Consider the following 21,486-nt stretch of genomic DNA (forward strand, 5'->3'; position numbering starts at 1 on the left):
GAAACTCCTCATTGGTAATAATTGGACCCTATGGGGTACAGTGGCCAATGGTGACCTACGCTGGCGGCGACGGTATGCACAGCCGCAGACGTGACTGTCATTTTCTATCATATTCCTCACTTGTTTCCTGACCTTCCATAGGAGAGGACCTAAACTGCATGTGCTGCTGTGACCTGTGTCTGGAACCTACCATGGCCCATGTGATCGGGGAAAGAGCCCCAGCCTTCACTTCTGAGGAGTTGGAGAGACTGATGAATGGGGTCCTACCCCAGTACAGACTACTGTATGGTCCTCCAGACCAACAGGTGTGTACACTGCGCACGATGCATGTTGCATGAATGCATGGAGTTGTGTGTGAAGGCATCGTGTAAGGGGGGTGGATATCTTCTTGGCTGTGTACATGTGTGTGTCAATGGTGATGGGAATGGGTATGGTGGGCCATTCGTGTTACTGGCTGGACTGTTTGTCTAATGGTGTTCTCCTGTTTGTATTGCCTCTGCAGGTCAGCGTCCATCAAAAGAAGGGTATGTGGTTTGCCATCGCCAAGGAGGTGTGGACCCTGGGGGTCTATGGCAGACGGAGCACCCACTGTCAGAAATGGTGGAAGGACTTGAGACGCTGGGCACGGAAGACCGCAGAGGCCTAGCTGGGGATGGCCTCCCAATGAGGAAGGGGTGCCCATCAGACCCTGACCCCCCTAATGGCCTGCATACTGGCAGTGGCCTATTCTGAGCTGGATTGGCACTTGAGGGTATCACAGCAGCCACAAGGGGGTGAGTACAGTGGCCATCATTGAAGCTCATGTCTGGAGGGATGGTATCCGGGTGATGGTTGTGTGTCAGTGAGTGCCGCTAGGCCAGGCCAGACATAGCAGCGTAGGTCCTCTGGTGGCTAAGGGTCTGAAGGTGAAATACTGCCTACCAAGTTTGTTAGCCTCCACTACTGGTCAGGGCTGCTTGGGTCCTAGGTGTGCTGCAGTTTGCGGTGTATGCTCCTCCCCAAGCCTTGGTGGCTAGCAATATCACTGGTAGTCCGATGCATAACGCGTAGGCCTGTACCCTGTGTGTGAGGGTGCTGTGTACGCCAACGGTGGTGTTGGTGCAGTCATTGACCCACTGTATCCTTTGTCTCTCTCCCTCCTTCTTGTTTTGTCATCCTGTCCTTATGTGCATTAGCATCATCTGGCGGAGGAGCAGAGGCACCAGCGACAGAGGGAGCTGCATCACAGAGGACCCTGGAGGCAGAGTCCACCGATACTGAGTGCACCAGTGGGACGGATGGTGAGGGGAGCACCAGAGCGGAGACTGGAGGGGACAGCACAGACTCAGATACCTCCTCTGATGGGAGCTCCCTGGTGGTCGCACACACCTCTGTGACCACCCCAGCTACAGGTACAGCCACCACCATCCGTACCAGCACCGCCCTCTCAATAGCACCTCAGTGAGTTGCCCGTGCCCACTCACCCAGGAGGGTGGGGATCTCCTTCGCCCCAGGTACCTCAGGCCCTGTCCCAGTGAGCCCTGATGCCCTGAGTGAGGAGGCTATTGACTTCCTGAGATCCATCTCTGTAGGGCTGGCAGACCAGATGCAGCAATCTAATGCATTCCTGGAGGGCATTCATGGTGAATTGGTGGCCCAATAGAGATCTATCCAGGCTCTGGCCTCCTCTCTGATGGCAGCCATTGTTCCTGTTTCAACCGTCCCCCCTCCAACTTCCACTTCCCAGTCCCATTCTCCTCAACCCCAAGACATCCCAAGCACACAGCCAGATGAGCATGCACACAAGACAACACCCAAGAGTGTCACAGGCACACACAAGCACCACACTTCATCCCACAGGCAAACACCATCCAGTTGCAGACACAACAACAACCACTATTTACACAGTCTTCCCCTCCTCCTTCTCCGCCAACCCAGTTACATCCACACTCACACCTGCATGCACTACATCATCATCCACTACCAGCATCGTCACCACACCAAGCAGAACACACATCTCACTGGCAGACACCTCCACAACATCCATGCACACGTCCACTGTTTCCTCACCCACCGTGTCTGTCCCCCCCAAAGTACACAAACACAAGCACTCAGACACCCAATAGCCATCCACCTCACAACAGCATACAAACCATGCACCTGCACCCAAATTCAGCAGACAAGCACCTCCAACAACCACTCCCTCATCCTCCACTACCATTACTTCTCCCTCTTCCCACCCCAATGTCCCTAAAAAGCTTTTCCTTTCCAAGATTGACCTCTTCCCTACCTCTCCCCCCCACCCTGCACGTATGGCCAGGGTATCAAGGACCCAGCCAAGCACCTCAGCCAAACAGTCCACAGGCCCAGTTTTAGCAGCACCTACTCGTGGTGGAAAGGATTCCAGGTCACAAATACTGAAAAGAAAGGAGCATGCACCAGCAATTATGTCCCTAAGGAGCCAGATGATTGGTCTCCTGATTGAAGTCTTAGGGACATAATAGACTTTGAACTCATCTTCCCCTGCACTGGGACTCTGTGCCTTGCCGAGTGGTGCCACCCTAGTCCTGGACCCTTGTAAGTGGTCCTAATGTGTTTGCTGCAGCTGAAACGACTCATGGCCACCTTTCAAGGGTTGGAACCAGTGCATCGCTGACTTTTCGTGGGTTGGAACCTGTGCATCGCCCCAATGCATTGATCAGAGTCAGTGCTTCACCATTGGAAGCAGCTTACTTTGGAGCCAATGCATCACTACTGTTGCAGGGAGAAAGTTGACACACTTTCATGTCTTCGTCTTTGTGACTTACTCTGACTAGGACTGTGGTTACTGTTTGACCAGGGCTCCACCCAAGTCAACCAGGAACCCAAATTCTAATAGCAAGGTAAATTGTTTAGGGCGCACCTCATAACGTTTATATTGCTATGAACAGTTTCTTGATAGTTTAAACCTCCTTAAGAATGTTGACCAAGAGTTTTTAACTTGACAAGAAACACTTTTAGAATGAGGATGCTCGACAAATCATAAGGGCTCAATAAGCTACGGTGTACAATTCCTGATTCAATTCTAATCCCCCAGTGGTTTTGAATAATTAGGATGCCTTTTTTGGTATTATAAATAAATCCATGAACAACCTGCAACAATGGTGAAAGGGGGTGCAGTGTCAATATTCTGCAGAAAATGAGGCTCAGCATCTGTTTAGTGTATGCAGCTGTATAACTATTAACCCGCAGTTTTCTTTCAGCAGTGGGAGTGGTATTGAGTAACATCTGTGGAACACCGTGGGGCATCTAACATTTGTCACACCAATGTCACTGGTGATGTTTTATTTACCAAAGAAAATGTGGCTCAGGAGGAGGACTCAGAGTTCGGAATCTAGGTTAATTTCACATGTTCTTGCCTACAAAGCAACATTAGGTTAGATGCCTCTGATCAGAAGTCCCACTCTGCCACTTTGGCTACCCAAATCACAAGAAAGCCTAGTCCCCTCAAGCTGTGATCAGGTCTCCAGTTAAAGTTGTGGTAAGCTGAGGAAATCGACACTCTGGCCTGGGTACCTGTCACAAACTTTTGGTGCCCCTTGGTAATAGATAATTCAGTTAGTTTTTGCCCATATCCAAATCAGATGCCAGAATTGAACATCAGGACTGCTATGAACATTGTCAAGAGCTTTTCTGACTTTTCCCTGCCCATGAAGAGTTCATCGGCCTTCATGCCCTATAGTGCGTGAAACAGGAGGGTCTATCATTCATACTCTCCAGCCAGCTCCCAAGAGGGGCAAAGGCAGTTGTTGGAGGAAGGTGCAAAGGTGGACAATGTGCATACACATAAAAACTGCTGCCAGGGCTAAATCAGAGAGAAGAGCCACCTACCACCCTGAAGACTTCCAAGCCAACACAAAGTTGGTTGTAGCACACCATCAAGAAGAAATTAATCTTGCAGGGGCTAAGTGTGCCTAGGCAGCAGTTTCACATTGGGAATCTACTCAGCTAGATGACCTACCTTCCTCCTGTGTCGAATCCTCTGAGTAGACTGCATGGACCACACCTGTTTCCTTTCAATAGTTTCACCCCCATCTTTACCTCTCTCTTCAAAGTTTCTCTTACACTAATTAATTATGAGCTTTGTATCTACATTTAGCCTTTCGTGGTTTTGGACTAAATTCTCAAGCAATCCAGCTTCAAGAAAATTTAATCTCCATGCACCATGTGCCACTAACAGCCTGAGATGGGAGCCTAAAAAAGAAAGATGTGGGGCACAGAGCGACACCAGGGAACTGGTCTTCTGTACGCCCACTTCACATGCCCATCACTTGGGGAGATTTGGCACAGGACATTTCCTACTTTGCTTGTCATTTTTAAGGTTCCACTTCCTCAGCTTATTAATATGCTTAAACTCAGTGGGTCGTCATGTAGAATCTGAGGTCATAGTAGGATGTCAAGATGTAGGGAACTGAGCGAAAATCTGAGTATAAAGGCTCCTACGGGAATTTAATTATTTTGTGCAGAGGTCGCAGCAGCTCTCCCTGTCACTGATTGGAGATCATACTCTACAGGATGGAAGCTTGAACTCCCACCCATAAGAGTAGTGTGTCGTCCCAGCCAGGGTCACAGAATTGCACTCCTGAAGACTTATGTTAGACCTGGCATCCTTTGTGTGGTCTTCCCTATCTTTTGCCTCTTCCTCCCATGTTTTGGCTGTATGCTGGACCCTGTTTTTACTGTTTTTGGTACTCTGGGCACTTTACCACTGCTGACCAGTGCAAAAGAACAACTGTTCCCTGTGTAAAATGTATGTGTAATTGGCTTTTCTATGATTGGCACAGTTGATTTACTAGTAAGTCCCTAGTAAAGTACACTAGAGGTGCCCAGGGCCTGTAAATCAAATGCTACTAGTGGGTCTGCAGCACTGGTTGTGCCACCCACATGAGTATCCCTGTAAACATGTCTCAGTGTCTGTGTGTCTAATCTTGCACTGCCAATTCGACTTGGTAAGCGTACCCCCTTGCCAGACCCAAACCTTCCCTTTGTCTACATGTAAGACACCCCTAAGGTATCCCATGGGCAAGGTGCAGTGTATGTTAAAGGTGGGACGTGTACTGATGTGTTTTACACGTCCGAACAGTGAAATACTGTCAAAGTCACTTTTCACAGCTGCAAGGCCTATCCCTCTCATAGATTAACATGGGACTGCCTTTGAATATCTTTTAAGTGCAGTTTCCCTTTGGGAGCAGATAGAAATATGGAGTTTTGTGTCTCTCCACTCACAATTTAAAAATACATTGTTGGTAAACTTGTTTTTTAAATTGTCAGTTTGAAAATGCAATTTTTAGAAAGTGGGCATTTTCTTGCTTAAATCATTCTGTGACTCTGCTTGCTTGTGTATTCGCTGTCTGGGTCATACTGACAGTTGAGCTGTTTATTAATCCTCTCTACACAGTGACAAAAAGGAAGCTGGAGTGGAGCCTGCATACCCTGATGGGCATGGCAGGATGCTGTAAACAACAGAGACTTTCCTTTGAATTTGGCCTACTACAAAAGTAGAAAGGGGTGTAAGTAGTAGACCCAAAAATCAAGATTTTAAGATTACTTCTGGAATCAAGAGGAACCGCTGCCAAGGAGAAGAGCTGAAGAGTTGGAATAGGAGTACTGCCCCTTTGCCTGTGACTGTGCTTTGTTAGGCCTATCCTGGAGTTGCTGATTCTGCTTGTAAAAGGGGACTAAGACTGGACTTTGTTGTACATTCCTGCTTGAGAAGAATCTCCAAGGGCTTGGACTGAGCTTGCCCCCTGTTCTGAAGTCTCAGGGCCATCAAAGAGTTTCTCTGCCAGCACCTGGACTCTCTGCTGAGACTCCTGCCCTGTCAAGTGGTGCCTAATCCAGTCCCTGGGCCCTTGAAAGAAGAAGCTGGTGCAAAACCAAAGAAAACCAGGTAAACTGACTTCAGATGATTCCAGACCGACGTCGCTGCAGAATCCTGTGATGCCACCTCCACCTAAAGTCGTGGTCCTCACTGAAGTACGATGACCATGCAGGCCCGACGCTGTTGCCACCTCGCTTAAGTCTGCGACTCTGCGGTATTCACTGCACCACGTTGTGACCACTGGACATCAGCTCTGCTGGAAGTGCAGGGATCCAATGTTTCACACCAACGCCACCTCACCTCCACCGCTCCACGGCAAGGACCCGATGCTTCTTTATGACGCCTCCGACACTGCCTAAAATCCAGCAACAGTGCGATCACTGACTCTGTGCACCGGCTTGTTTCCTCATTTTCACAAGGTACTGTACCTGGGGGTCTGTGTGACTCTGTGACCTGCGCCATTGGCGTCGGATTGCTGGGAAGGACTCGCCACAATGTTGTGATATCACCTAACTGAAGCCTTTGTGTTTCTAAGCGCTATTTTTGTGTTCAATCTTCAAAAATTCATAACTTAACTTGTGTAGGTTGGATCTTTGTCATTCCGGTCTTGTTTTGTTCAGATAAATATTGGCTATTGTTCTAATCTGGTGCTGAGTCATTTTGTAGGGTTTTCCCTGTATTACTGTGTGTGTTGGTACAAGTACTTTACACCTTGCCTTTGAGTTAATCCTTTCTTCTCATGCCAAGCTACCAGGGGGGTAACCTGGGGTTAACCAGGTATGTTTCTCCTTTGCTCTGATTAGAATGAGGGTCCTTGCTTGGACAGGGGGCAACCTGACTGCCAACCAAATACCTTATTTTTCACATATACACTTATTTACACATGTATGATTCATTGTGTCTGTATGTATGTGTGATGTAAAGTTCTCCAAAACCTTATGCTCGTAAGAGTGGCTCTATGAAATAAAATAAATGCATGTGAGAGAGAGGCTATGGACAGAGGAGAGACTCTGTTGGAGGATGATGGTGATGAAATCATTGAACAGCCCCAATAAAGATTGCTGTACTCTGGTGCATTGCAAGGTCATCATTCACTATGCTTTATGAATAATATATTGTAGAATGCAGCGTTTTTGCCACTTTCCCACATTTTCTTTGGGAGGAGAACCTCGCAAGCCCCATTGTAGAGGTCAGGCTTTCTTGCTATGCACCCTATAGGGGCTGGTCTAACAAAATTTGCCAAGGCTGCTTTGAGTTCCCAGTATGGCCCTGCTGAGGTGTTTACGAGTCAGTAATATTGAGTCACCGAAGCAGAAAGATCTTCTAGGATGGCAAATGCTGTATTTTATGGCTCTAGGCCTATGCTACTATTGTAAATGCCCTGGCATCACTCTGACACCAGTCTGAATCTCTCAACTCTGTGTATAAACTATCTATACAGCGAGTGCTTTCTCCTTGTCTGCCTTTTACAAGCCGTTCCCATGGCACGACTGGCTTCTCTGTGGAACTGACCAGCCCATCTGAAAACTCAGAAAGCATAGCACTGCTCTTCCTAGTCAGATATTCCTCTCAGTTCTAATCAGAATTGATTGTCTTCTGGCTGGATTGGAGTGAACAATGCACACACTTTTGTCTGCTGGCTTCAACTTTAGAGAATAAGAGCACAACTGAAACGCATCCAGTTTGTTGTGCCATGCCTTCTCATACATGACAGACAGGAACAGGGCTATAGGCCATGCTCTCTATATTGCTTTGTTAGATGAATTGCTAAGGCTGCTTGGGTTTTTATTTCAGTGCAGCGCATGCTGTAAAAGGTTGAGTAAAGAAAATAGTGTGTGTCTCATTCAAATGAAGCAAAGATATATGTCCTCCTTCTGTACCCGCAAAAAGACAGCAGGAGTGCAGGAAATGGATATCTATTTCTCTGGTGTTCCCTCACACTTTTGTCCTATCTCTTTTTGCTGGCCGTAGAACTACTTTACCACTTCTAACTAGTAGCAAAGTGCCTATGCTCTCCCTTTAAACATGGTCAAATTACATAGCCCTAATTGAGTTACCTATACCAATAAGCCCCTATTATATGGTACAAGGTGTACCCAGGGTCTATAGGTTAAAAGCCTCCACTTAATGTGCCATTCACTACAGAGGCAGTGCAAACATGGGTTCAAGCGTACCATTATAGCGTTGTTCAAGCAGCTTTTAGCAGCAAATTGACCTGTCAAAATAAACCTTTTGGACAGGTCTAAACCTGCGCTTACTAGACCTTCTAGCACATATGGCAGGGTGTTTGGTATTTTAAAATAGGACATGTTGAAAGGTAATGTTAAACATGTCCTTGCAGTGGCTAGCACTTAAAACCTATTTTTACTGTAGCAAGCCTGACTGTTCAATAGCGAAAGGGAGTAGTATGTGTGATGTTATTAATGATTCCTCCAAGTCTTCTGAACTATTTTCTAATTACTCTCAGGCCTCAAATGCCATATTGATAGAGCAATATGTGCAAAAACAGACCTTGGATGATGTCTTCAGTGATGTCAACAGGGATGTCATGTGATCAAGATGTCATTAGTGATATCATAAATGATGTCATAGAACATGTCATGAGTTATGTAATATGTGAGGTCAGAAGCAGTGCATTGTATGTGCGCACGTTATAGTTACCATGGATAAATATAACTGGTGAAATTCTGTATTTTTTTTAGTTCTACACATTAATGTTGTCACTGACATATTAGGCCATGCACAGTGGGGGTTGGCTATAGGGCCTTATGTTTTTAAAGGGAAGGGGGGCTAAGTGAAGTGGTCCCCATCCCCGAGCCTCATTAAGCACATTTGTAAATGGGGACCCCAGGGTCTTATTTTTCAAAGGGGTCGGGGACCATGTTGCCCCTTTCCTGAATCTTTTTAGGCCCTGGGTTTCCCCTCCCCAGGTCACTTTGTGTTTTAGGGGAGGGGGTCAAGTGGCCATCTTCCCTGAGCCTTGATAGGCCCTGGGGGCCTCATCACCCAGGCCTTTTTATAAGGGGTAGGGGACAAAGACCTCCCTTTCGCTAAGCCAAAAAATGCCCCAGGAAGCCTATTCCCCAGGGTCAAAGCTTACAAAAAAGGGGTGATGGGCCGCATGGACCCCCCTCCCTAAGTCACTTTAGGCCTTGAGGACGCCATTCCCTGGGACCTTTTTTTAGTAAAGGGGAGTGAGTCCACATTCCCCCGTTCCCAGAGTCTTGTTAGACCCCGGGGACACCATCCCCCACTGCTGTTTTATTTAATTAAAGAGGAAGGGGGTCATGTGGCTCCCTCCCCAAACCTTGTTAACCTCTAGTGAACCCACCCACCCTTGGCCACTACTCAAAATAAATAGTAGTGGGCCAAGCATCCCTTGAGCCTATGTAAACCAGTGGGCCCACAGTATTGAAGGTGGCTTCCCTGGTGTCCACCCAGGGCACCACTACACATTTGTTAGGGGCCATAGGGGAGCTCCATGGCCCCCACAGCCCCAACTGATCCCTCACATGCAGCAGAAGCCAGCATTGCTCCCAGCCATGGCAGCAGACTTTGGTGGTCATTACAACTTTGGCAGTCTTTTTCCAAGACCACTGAAGCCGCTGCCGCTAACAGACCGCCTGTGCTGCGGTCTGAAGACCATCATATTTTGAGTTAGGGAGGATTTCCACCTGTTTACAGTGTATGTGTGCGAATGTGGGTGTCTGGGTGTATGAATGGATGTGGTGTCTGGGTGTGTGCATAAATGTGGAGAGGAAGTGCATGTGCATGAATGGGGAGAGGGGTAGTGCATGAATCCAGAGAGGGGAAGTGTGTGTGCATGAATGCTGAGAGGGGGAGTGCTTGAGTGGATGTGGTGGATGTGTGCATGATTGCGAAAGTGGGGTGCGTATGCGTCAGTGCGAGTGGGGGTGTGTGTATGGTTGTGTGCGGTTGAATGGGGAGGGTGCGTGTATGTGCGTGGATGTGATGTGGGGGAGGGTGTATTCATGTGCGTGGAAGTGGGCGGGAGGGTGCGTGCATGTGTGTGGGTGTGGAGGGGAGGGTACCAGCAACAGGAACCGGGTGCATTAACGCCAGGGTTTTCGTGGCGGTACAACCGCTATGGAAAACCTGGTGGTCTGCCTAGTCATAATACCGCCAGCGGTCTCACGGCTGCTGCCGGGCCAGAGGCACTCACCTCTGGCCCGGCAGTCCGATCGCCCTGGTGGTACTGGCTGCATTGTGGCGGTTTGGCTGTAGCCAAACTGCCCATCTCATGATGCAGCAGTTTTCACCGCCGGGTCCGTGGCGGGAAGACCGCCGCCGCGATGCTGGTGGTCTAAAGTCTGCCAGCCTCGTAATGACCACCTATTTGTTTGTTTCCATTCGGCAACAGATTAAAAAATTCTCCTGCCAAGCGGAATCAAACACAGGTTCTCCTGCCAATTGTAGTGCAGGCAGAACAACTGCTAAGTCCCGAAGGTGGGCTTTCCAGTACATAGCTAGTCAACCAGCCCCAGGGGATGGGCCTCTGGGTTCATTTATGGCCCAGAGGGTGATCCCCACCACTTTTTGACACATTTGGCCATGGAGTTGCCTCAGGGAGGGGAGCCACACATATCCCTTCTCTTATTCAATGATTTCAACCCTGAGGGTGGGCTCCCCAGGGACTATAAAGGCTAAGAGAGGGGCCAGTGCAACTCCATCCCATTAATAAAACAAAGCAGCCTCGGGAGGCTATTTTGTTTGGATCCCATGGGAGTCCATCTGCAATTGTTGCCAATGTTTTTTTGTTTTTGGCCACCTCTGGGTCCCTTCTATGGGACCTAGGGGGTATGAGTATCCCTAACCTGCCCCCTTACATATATATATATATATATATATATATATATATATATATTTTTTGGTACATGTTCAGGACAGGGAACTTGGGGCCACATGTACAAAGATCTGGTCTTGCGACTCGCAAAACCGGATGTACAACAGTCTACTTTACACTGTTTGCAAATGACCTACCCTATTCATGAGGTAGGTCGCAATTTGCAACCTCATTGGGTATAGCCACCCTCACAGGGATGGTGGCCTGCTGGAGACAGCAGACCACCATGTCTTTGTCTGCTTTTAAATAAAGCGGTTTATTTATTTTTTTAAATGCAGTCCATTTTCCTTAAAGGAAAACGAGATGCATTTCAAAATCAAAAATGAAAAGTTTTCTTGAAATTTTTTTCAGAGCAGGCACTGATCCCTGGGAACAAATATTTTTGCTGCCATTCACAAAGGGGAAGGGGTCCCATTCCTGTTTGCAATGGGTTAGCACCAGAAACTGTGCATTTGAGGTTGCAAAACAATCATACATACCATTTGGATTCTGTATTAGGAAGGGACGCCCCTGACACGCCCCTTCCTAATACCGAAACGCAAAACCCAAACTGCGATCCGGTAATAAGTTACCGAATCGCAGTTTGGGCTTTGTACATCCCAAAAATAATTTTTCAAGTCGCCCTAAGTCCCTAAGGGCAAGATGTATCATCACGTCCCTTTGCGATTCGGAAATAGCGATTATTAAGAAATCGCTATTTCAGACTCGCAAAGTGCCATGTATCACATTTGCAATTCGATAATAGCGATTTCTTAAAAATCGCAAATGCTATTACCGAAACGCAAATTGCAATACTGGCCCCATTTGCAGCTTTTTTGCATTTCCAAAATTGCGATTTCTGAACCAGAAATCGCAATTTTGGAAATACAAATGCCCAGGGTGCTGGGGGCCTATGGCCCCCTCTGCTGCACCCCAAAAATGTTTTGGGGGACATGTAAGGTGCACACATGCCAAAAGGGCATGTGTGCTTTACATGTTCAATTTAAAAATGCCACCTGGTTTCATTCCATGGTATTTTGCATGTGCAAAATGCCATTCTGCGAAAAATCGCAGTTTGTGATTTTTTGCAGCATCGCCTTGCGATGTGGATTTTGCGAATCGCAAATTGCGACTCGCAAAACCAGGTCGCAACGCAAGAAATCGCAAATTTTGTGATTTCTTATTTGTGGTCTGCGAATGCCTTTCAAGCATCGCAGACCACGTTTTTGCACTCGCAAACGGACGAATTTTGCGATTCGCACCGTTTGCAAGTGCAAAAACTTTTCATACATCTGGCCCTAAGTTCTGTAATGGATGAGGGCAACATTTTTCCCATGTTGCTGTCAGCCAATCAGAGCATTCACTTCCACAGGACTCCAACTCCCACAGGAGTCTAATAGCCCAAAGTGAAAAAAGCTCCCTGGGCTAATCAGAATATTATTTTTTCAAAACTGGGTTACGGGGACTCTCACAACAATCCCTAGAACCCAACAATCCAGATATCTATATTTTTTAAACCTTAATTTCTTAAATACATACTCCATGGATTTACACCACAGGAATCACAAGAAGCACAATGTGTGTACCAAATTCTAACTTCCTGCCAAGTTTGATGAATTCCATTCAGAAGGTTATGCTGTATCCTTGTCTGAAGAATCATATGGAAAATTGCATGGTGATTTGGAGTTTTGGGACCCTTCTTTTCTCTTGGCCCCCCACTTGAAGTGTCATCATGAAACTCTAACTAGTCAAAAAGTAGCACCTTTTTGAAAAAGTTATGTAGAGGTTGATTAAATGGTGTAAAAGTTATTACAACACAAAACACGCTTTTCCTATGAAACAGCTGACCTAACTATAACTATAATAATAATAATAATAATAATACAACTATTGCCGGCCTATGTGTATTGAAGAGAGGAATCATTGTGAATTATTGCCCCTGCTTGCTGATCTCTTGGATGGATTTATAAGAAATAAATTAATGATAAAAAATAAACACATTTTTGGATTTAGAAACTATTTTGTTGAAATGCTAAGTTTAACTAGTTATTACGTGTCTTAATAATTGTAGTGATGTTCGTAAATAGAGCAATTCACAATACTGCTTAGATTGCAAAGCAAACGCATAATTCTCTGGGTTTACAATGAGCACTTATTTTGTCCCTTTCAGAAAAGTTAAATATTAATTCGGCATTGTGCTATTTAATATCATGACAGCTGGAGTTTCGCTAATGTTAGTATTATCTATGTTATCCATCAGTCAAACCCTGACTTTTTTCCGGACTCAGATATTGTCACATGTATTTAAAGACACACCAATTGAATGACATTATCATTTCTTCCGACAATTACTTGTTCCTTAATGAATGCCTTGATTTTTTAAAATAAGGGTCTGCTCTTTAATGATACATTTATCCCTGTTCAAAATGTGCTCCATTTGAGAGTCATCAGAGCTATAGTGGCCAATCTAATACCTTAATTCGGAGTCTAACTCCAAATATCACATCAGGAAAGTGGTGCAATATCCTATGTTTATCATGTATACAGTCGGAGGAAAAGATAAGATAATGTTTCGCACCTTGCAATTTCGTTTTATTGGACTCTGCACGGACCGTGGCAAGCAAGTCCCAGCACACATCTTTGGAGTTGCAAGTGATCAACAAATAATGCCGTTGGAGGAAGCATCACGTGACTCCCATAGATATTCACAATTGTGTCTTTGCTACAGGGTCTATTGACGTTTTGCCTATTGCAACACTGTGACATCTAGAAGAAACATCCACATAAGACATTCCTGTAGGTGTGAATGTAGAACGAGTACATGTGACCACTAATTGTACTCTTGTCTAGTGGTCTATTGCCCATGAAACTGCTATTTAATCTTCTGAAGCATTTTTTTTACAATATGTGAGGTTCATATTTCTTAGACTTTGCATCCTTGGAGTGGTCTCCCTTAACTTTTTTTCTCTGTTTCCCAGGTTGTTGTGTATGCTGGACTCTGAGTTTGCTGTTTTTGTTACTCCGGGCACTTTACCACTGCTAACCAGTGCTAAAGTGCAAGTGCTCGTTTACAAAATGTGTATGTAATTGGCTTATCCATTACTGGCATATCTGATTTATTAGGAAGTCCCTAGTACAGTGCACTAGAGTTGCCTAGGGCCTGTAAATCAAATGCCACTAGTGGGCCTGCAGCACTGGTTATGCTACCCACATAAGGAGCTCTGTAATCATGTCTCAGACCTGCCACTGCAGTGTCTGTGTGGGCAGTTTTTAACTGTAAATTGGACTTGGCAAGTGTACCCACTTGCCAGGCCTAAACCTTCCCTTTTCTTACATGTAAGGCACCCCTAAGGTAGGCCCTAGGTAGCCCCAAGGGCAGGGTGCAGTGTATGGTTAAGGTAGCCGCCCGCCTGGAGGGAGCCGCCAAATGGCCGCTCCGCGGTCGAAAGACCGCGGAGGCCATTCTGGCTTTCCCGCTGGGCTGGCGGGCGACCGCCAGAGGGCCGCCCGCCAGCCCAGCGGGAAACCCCTCCCCACGAATGGAGCCGGCGGAGTGGGTATGTGCGACGGGTGCAGTGGCACCCGTCGCGTATTTCAGTGTCTGCAAAGCAGACACTGAAATACAAAGTGGGGCCCTCTTACGGGGGCCCCTGCAGTGCCCATGCCATTAGCATGGGCACTGCAGGGGCCCCCAGGGGCCCCACGACGCCCCTCACCGCCATCCTGTTCCTGGCGGTTGGAGCCGCCAGGAACAGGATGGCGGTGAGGGGGTCGGAATCCCCCATGGCGGCACAGCAAGCTGCGCCGCCATGGGGGATTCCCAGGGCAGCGGAAAACCGGCGGGAGACCGCCGGTTTTCCTTAACTGACCGCGGCCAAACCGCCGCGGTCAGAATGCCCTGCGGGGCACCGCCAGCCTGTTGGCGGTGCTCCAGGACCGCCGGGGTCGGAATGACCCCCATAGTAATGTGTTTTATCTGTCCTGACAGTGAAATACTGCTAAATTTGTTTTTCACTGTTGCAAGGCCTGTCCATGTCATAGGTTAACATGGGGGCTACCTTTAAATATAATTAAAGAGTAGATTCCCTTTGGGAGCTGATGGACATGTGGAGTTTGGGGGCTCTGAGCTCACAATTTAAAAATACATCTTTTAGTAAGTTGATTTTAAGATTGTGTGTTTGAAAATGCCACTTTTAGAAAGTGAGCATTTTCTTGCTTATACCATTTCTGCATTTCTGTGACTCTGCCTATTTGTGGGTTTCCTGTCTGGGTCAGTTTGACAGTTGGGCTGGTTGCACCTCACACTAGACAGTGACACAAAGGGAGCTGGGGAGTAGCCTGCATTTCCTGATGAGCCATCTGTGCTAGGAGGGAGGGGAGGAGTGGTCACTCACACCTGAAAGGGCTGTGCCTGCCTTCATACAATGCAGTCTCCAACCCCTTGGTGAGTGTCTGTGGCCTGGCCTGGGCAAGGCAGGATTTCATATTCAAAAGAGAATTTGCTTTGAAGGAGGCCTACTTCAAAGGAGAAATAGGGTAGAAGAAGGGCACCCAAAACCAAAGACTTTAGAACATTTCTGGAAACCAAGAGGAACCTCTGCCTGGAGAAGAGCTAAAAAGCTGACGAAAAAGAGCTGCCCTGTCTGTGACTGTGCTTTGTAGAGCTATCATGTACTTGCTGCTTCTGCCAGAGTAAGAGGGCAAAGACTGGACTTTGTGTGGCTTCCATCTTGTGAAGATCTTCCAGGGCTTGATTTAGAGCTTTGCTCCTGTTGTTTGAAGTCTCAGGGACAGCAAAGACTTCTCTCTGCCAGCACCTGGAGTCTCTAGAGAGTGATCTAGCCAAGTGGTGCACATCCAGTTCCTGGGACCCTGAAAGGAGAAGCCCGCAGCCTAAGAGGAAAGGGAAAAGTTCAACACTACTCCGATCTGTGGCTGAAAAAGCGACGTGCCGCCGGCTTTGAGGCTAAAAATCAACGCTCACCTGCAACGCAACCGGAAGAGCGATGCACAGAGCTGGGGAAACGACACGCAGCAGCGCTGATGGAGGCTGCATGGTTTTCGGATCATTGTGCAACTGGATTTCCGATGCAAACACTGCTGGGGGTGTAAAAATGACGCAAGGCCTGCCCGGACCCGAGATTGCTGACCGGATCGATGCATCGCTCTCCTGCGGAGAGAGGAAACTATGCACCCCAACCTGACGAATGGAGAGTGAAATCGATGCATTGCAAGACCTTTTTGACGCAGACTCACCCGTGCAGGGTTATTTTTGACCCACCCAAGGTACATTTTGACGCTAACAGTGTTAGTGTGTGTTTAAAACTACATGAAGACTCTTTTTACTTTTTAATTGATAACTTGACTTGTGTATTTTGGATTTTTGTCATTTTGGTCTTGTTTTGGTTAGATTAATACTTCATATTTTTCAAAACTGGTGTTGTGTCATTTTGTAGTGTTTTCATTAAGTTACTGTGTGTGTTGATACAAATACATTACACCTAGCACTCTGAAGTTAAGACTATTGATCATGTCAAGCTACCAAGGGGTAAGTATGGGTTAGCTGAGGGTGATTCTCTTTTACCCTGACTAGATTGAGGGTCCTTGCTTGGACAGGGGGTAACTTGACTGCCATCCAAAAACCCAATTTCTAACAATATTGTAAAAAATGCACAGAAAAATAAAGGGAAATATGAAAATTGTTCAAATATCAACCAGGAAGGATCAGAAATGGTAGGATATCATGGCTTAGCATTGTCATCAATGCACTGCCTTCTTCGGAGTGTAGTTTGGTCAGATCTGATGCTCTAATCTGTGTGCAGTTTCAGTGCACATGCTCAAAGTCTACTGGTGATTGCCTTGAAAGTCACCCATCCTTGTTTGTCAGGGGTTCAGTTGAAGTAGGTCATCACACAACTGGCATCAGTCAGTCAGCTTTATACCAACACTCATTCCCATAATAACACTAACATATGGTACACAATGTGTCCTTCAAGCAAATTACACGTATAAGCCACAGATATTCACTTGACACGACTTAGATTAAATTGATGTCAATGTGCCAGTTTTCTTGTCCTCAAAATTGTTTGTTGCATTTGTAGGCCAACACTTGGCCAAATTTGGTCAAACACAATCATACATACAGCAATTATAAAACAAGAGTTAAGATATTTATTACATGACAAATATTCCAATATTACAAAACTTGTTGTGCATGTGTTGGCGCTCTGTGCTGGGAACATTTTCTCCCCGCTTCTAGTTTAACAACCACCCACACGCAGGTGAGACACCATAACTATTCTCACCTATCGAGGCCGAATAGATCTTTGGGCTTGGAGAAGAGTGCAGTAGTCATAATCTTTCAATCACAAATCAATGACAATATGCCATAAACAATTATAAACACCATACACAATTTAACACAAAATCAAACTCCAAACTGATTAAAGTTTTAAAGCTTTATTACAATCTCAGAATCAATGTCACATATATAGTGTTCAAAACTAAATTATAAACATACATGAAAACCATTGGGTGACCAAACTGTCTGAAAAGATTTAGGCCCAGATTTAAGAGGGCCTAGAGTATCCTTGGGCCACATTAACTTCATTTTTTATGATGCTAATGTGGCACAACGAGGGCAAATTTGCTGCGTCATATTTACAAAGGGGGGCAAAGCATGCATTGCGCCTCTTTGTAACTCTTTGTAACTCCTTGCCCCACATTATGCCTGCACAGGGCATAATGTATGCAAGAGGGACTGCAAAAATGGTGCGCTGGAATCTAAGAGATTCCACTGTGCTATTATTAGAAGTTATTTTTAACGCCTGGATGGGGCAGACGTTAAAAGGGAAATACCATTGTTTTCAATGAGTCCCTATGTATTCTGTAGGATTAGCGTTAATCCTGCACAGTACATCAATAGCAGAAAAAAATGTTTATGCTATTGCCCTTACCCTGCACCATGGTGAGCCGTATATTAAATACAGCGCTGACAAAGTGGCAGTAGGGGGGCGCTAAGGGGCGAACGAAAAGTGGCACTGAATTGGATGCAGTGCCTCTTTTCTTAAATTTGGGCATTAATCTACTGAACATCAACAATGTTAGACACTCCAAAAGAATGATAAAGATTAGCAACAACACATTATTATTAGATTTCAAAGCAGATGAGATAACATCAGTAAATCATCAAAATACAGTTTAACATTGGACTTCAGGTTTCAATTCTGTACCATTCCTGTCACTAACACAAATTTGGACTTGCCTGTGTGGGAGCGAACTAACACATGCAGACAAAAGCAAAAAAATTAAAGAAAGGCAAAACTAATTTGAAAAAAACATTGCAACGAAGGCAACTCACTATAAGAATTATGCTGGTGTTAATATCTAAATAGAAAGGAAACAAGACAACACATTTAGTTATACCACGCCTCATGGAATAGCAGACAATAAAAGTTTGTCAAGAAGGACGGTCACCTTCTTCCAGTGTCAGTTGGCAGCAGCATCAGGGCAATGCAGAACACAGGCTGCACATAGGGCAAATCAGCAGCTCGGAATTAGTTGGGCTTGTTATTACTGACTTACATAACAGAATAGGACAATTAAACTAAGATGATAAAGTTCACTTGGGGACCTAAAGAAACAGAGTATAACAGCAGACTCAAACAGGGTTATGGACAGCTTTGAGGCAGGAAAAGAGGTAACCGAAGACTGACTACAAATTCAAAGTTTCTGACTAATTAAAATATGCACAGTCCATTGATTATCCTTCAGGTGGGCGCACTTCAGACGTCAAATTCGCCATCCAATGGCTGTCGATGATACCACCAATTCTGTTACTATTCCAAATCTTCTCTGCAAAAGTGCATTGTCATCTGGATGATTTCACACATTTCCAACAAAATATGACATTCTCTAGTTATTTGCTACTTTAGATCCTTTCTCATGACACACAATACACTAAACTCATTCTTTTCACATGAGAACTACACATTTTCCTGTCTTGTTTGAGAGCAACAACAAATAATGAAACATTGTTATAGACAAACATGTTTTTTGCCTTCATTACAAGAGAACATTCAACCACACAGTAACAACCTAGGAAAATAATTCAGGTAAGAGGGGATAAAATAAACAAGTGATTTTTCATTACTGCTGCAAAATGAATCCTTCAGGCCTAGTCAAACTAAAAAGCCATAATACACATTAATACAATTATTTCTTTAATAAACTGATTGCACACTTTACAGTTTAACCTGATATGTGCCGCGGACGTAATGGTTACGTCCTGCGCACATTGCTCGTGTGCCCAGGACGTAACCATTACGGCCTGGGCACGGAGCCCAGACGGAGCGCTACCGCTCCCTCTGTGTTCTTCCCTCCCACCCCCCAAAGGCAGGGATGGAAGGGGAAGCCATTCCCCTTCCACCCCCGACAGCCCCCGTAACGCCCCCCCGCCCCCCCCCTGTGATGTCAGCGCGCGATCGCACACTGACGCTCACAGAGGCCTCCTCTCGCTACATTTTTTCCTTCCAAATTTAAGACAGTGTGTAAAAAACACGTCTATTTGAAAAATGCCCTGTAATTCACATGCTAGTATGGGCACCCCGTAATTCAGAGATGTGCAAATAACCACTGCTTCTCAACACATTATCTTGTGGCCATTTTGGAAATACAAAGGTTTTCTTGATACCTATTTTTCACTTTTTGTATTTCAGCAAATGAATTGTTGTAAACCCGGTACAGAATAAAAACCCATTGCAAGGTGCAGCTCATTTATTGGCTCTGGGTACCTAGGGTTCTTGATGAACCTACAAGCCGTATATATCCCCGCAACCAGGAGAGTCCAGCTGACGTAACGGTATATTGTTTTAAAAAATCTGAAATCGCAGAAAAATGTTACAGAGTAAAACGTGGAGAAAAATGGCTGTTTTTTTCACCTCAATTTCAATATTTTTTTATTTCAGCTGTTATTTTCTGTAGGAAACACTTGTAGGATCTACACAAATGACCCCTTGCTGAATTCAATTTTCTTTCTACTTTTCTGAAATGTTTAGCTTTCTGGGATCCAGCATTGGTTTCTTACCCATTTTGGTCACTAACTGGAAGGAGGCTGAAAGCACAAAAAATAGTAAAAATGGGGTATGTCCCAGTAAAATGTCAAAATTGTATTGAAAAATTAGGTTTTCTAATTCAAGTCTGCATGTTCCTGAAAGCTGTGAAGATGGTGATCTTGCCACTGCAAACTCTTTGTTGATGGCTTTTTCAGGTAAAAAACCACAAGCATTCTTCTTCAGCCCTTTTTTCCCATTTTTTTGAAAAAACAAAATTTTCACTGTATTTTGGCTACTTTCTTGGTCTCCTTCAGGGGAACCCACAAAGTCTGGGTACCTCTAGAATCCCTAGGATGTTGGAAAAAAAGGACACAAATTTGGCGTGGGTAGCTTTTGTGAACAAAAAGTTATGAGGGCCTAAGCGCAAACTGGCCCAAATAGCCAAAAAAAGGCTAGGCACAGGAGAGGAAAAGGTCTGGCAGCGAAGGGGTTAATAAAATAGGCAAAGCTAATCATTTATTTGCAAACAATATTTACGGCATGTTATAAACATGCATTTATTTTTCTGAGCACATACAACTTGCATTAATATAATCTGTTTAATTCAGTATAAGTACATTTACTTCGCTTTCAATTTAATACTTTAATTCGTAGTCTACATTTCAATAAAACATTCTTAACATTAATTCATTGAAGCACTTCATTTAATATGAATGCAATACTCTAACGATAAAACATGGTGCACAATATGAGTGGCGGCCACATGGTCCACCATAATTCAAATGTGCAAATTTTACAACTCTTGTTATTTTCTCTGTTGGGGCTTCAAACATAGGTTAAATAATAACCATATGCTAACTTCTATGCCATTAATGTATGATTAAAATTTGACCTCTCTCTGAAATGGTGCAAGAAGGAATGCAACTTTAAACTAAGTAGACTTGAAGTCTACAGGAGACTCGGAGGAGAGAAAAGGGTTCTTCTGACTGGTACGTTGAAGAGAGAGGCACACTGGATGTGCAATTTGGGTGAAAAAAATACCAGCTCACTGACATGCCCCTGGGAGAGGCACTGAATTTGCACTGGAAAATTTAGAACTGGTGAGGATGGAGAACACCTGGTGGCCTAATGGTATACTATAGACATTCCTGAATTTGTTAATAACCACCTTGCCTCTCTTGCAGGACCCACTTATGTCTGTGTGTTATCTGCTGCTAAAATTCAACAATCTGAAGGCATCCCAACCAACCACTCCAACCTCGACGTGATGTACAATATCCCAATACCAACCCAGGACCAGTCACATATCAATTTGATAGGCAGCCCTTTCACACATGCCACACCAGTTTAGGGGCATGCACATATTAGAGATATAGGGTAGTATCATTCAAGTAGAACTTGAATTATGGATTTTAACATTAAATATGAAACCATTTTAAAACAACTATAACTCCTATAGAAAAATCTACCCAAGTCAATAGGAAGATATACATTTCCATGGGCTTTCAAAGATGTTTTGCTTTTATGGGCCTGCTTTACTGGCTAGGGTTAGGAAAACATGGTAGAAAAAGGAAACTCATTGAAACTAACACTTTTATGGTGAGCCTACAGTGAAAACTTTAGCCTACAAAAGGCAAAAGTCTCATTTTGTTGGCCTTAGGACTCTGTGTACTTTACCACTGCCAACCAGTTCTAAAGTACATGTACTTACTGCCTAAAACATGGTAAAATTGTCTTACTCTGAATTTGGT

The sequence above is a fragment of the Pleurodeles waltl genome, chromosome 1_2, assembly GCF_031143425.1.
Source record: "Pleurodeles waltl isolate 20211129_DDA chromosome 1_2, aPleWal1.hap1.20221129, whole genome shotgun sequence".
Lineage (NCBI taxonomy): Eukaryota > Metazoa > Chordata > Amphibia > Caudata > Salamandridae > Pleurodeles > Pleurodeles waltl.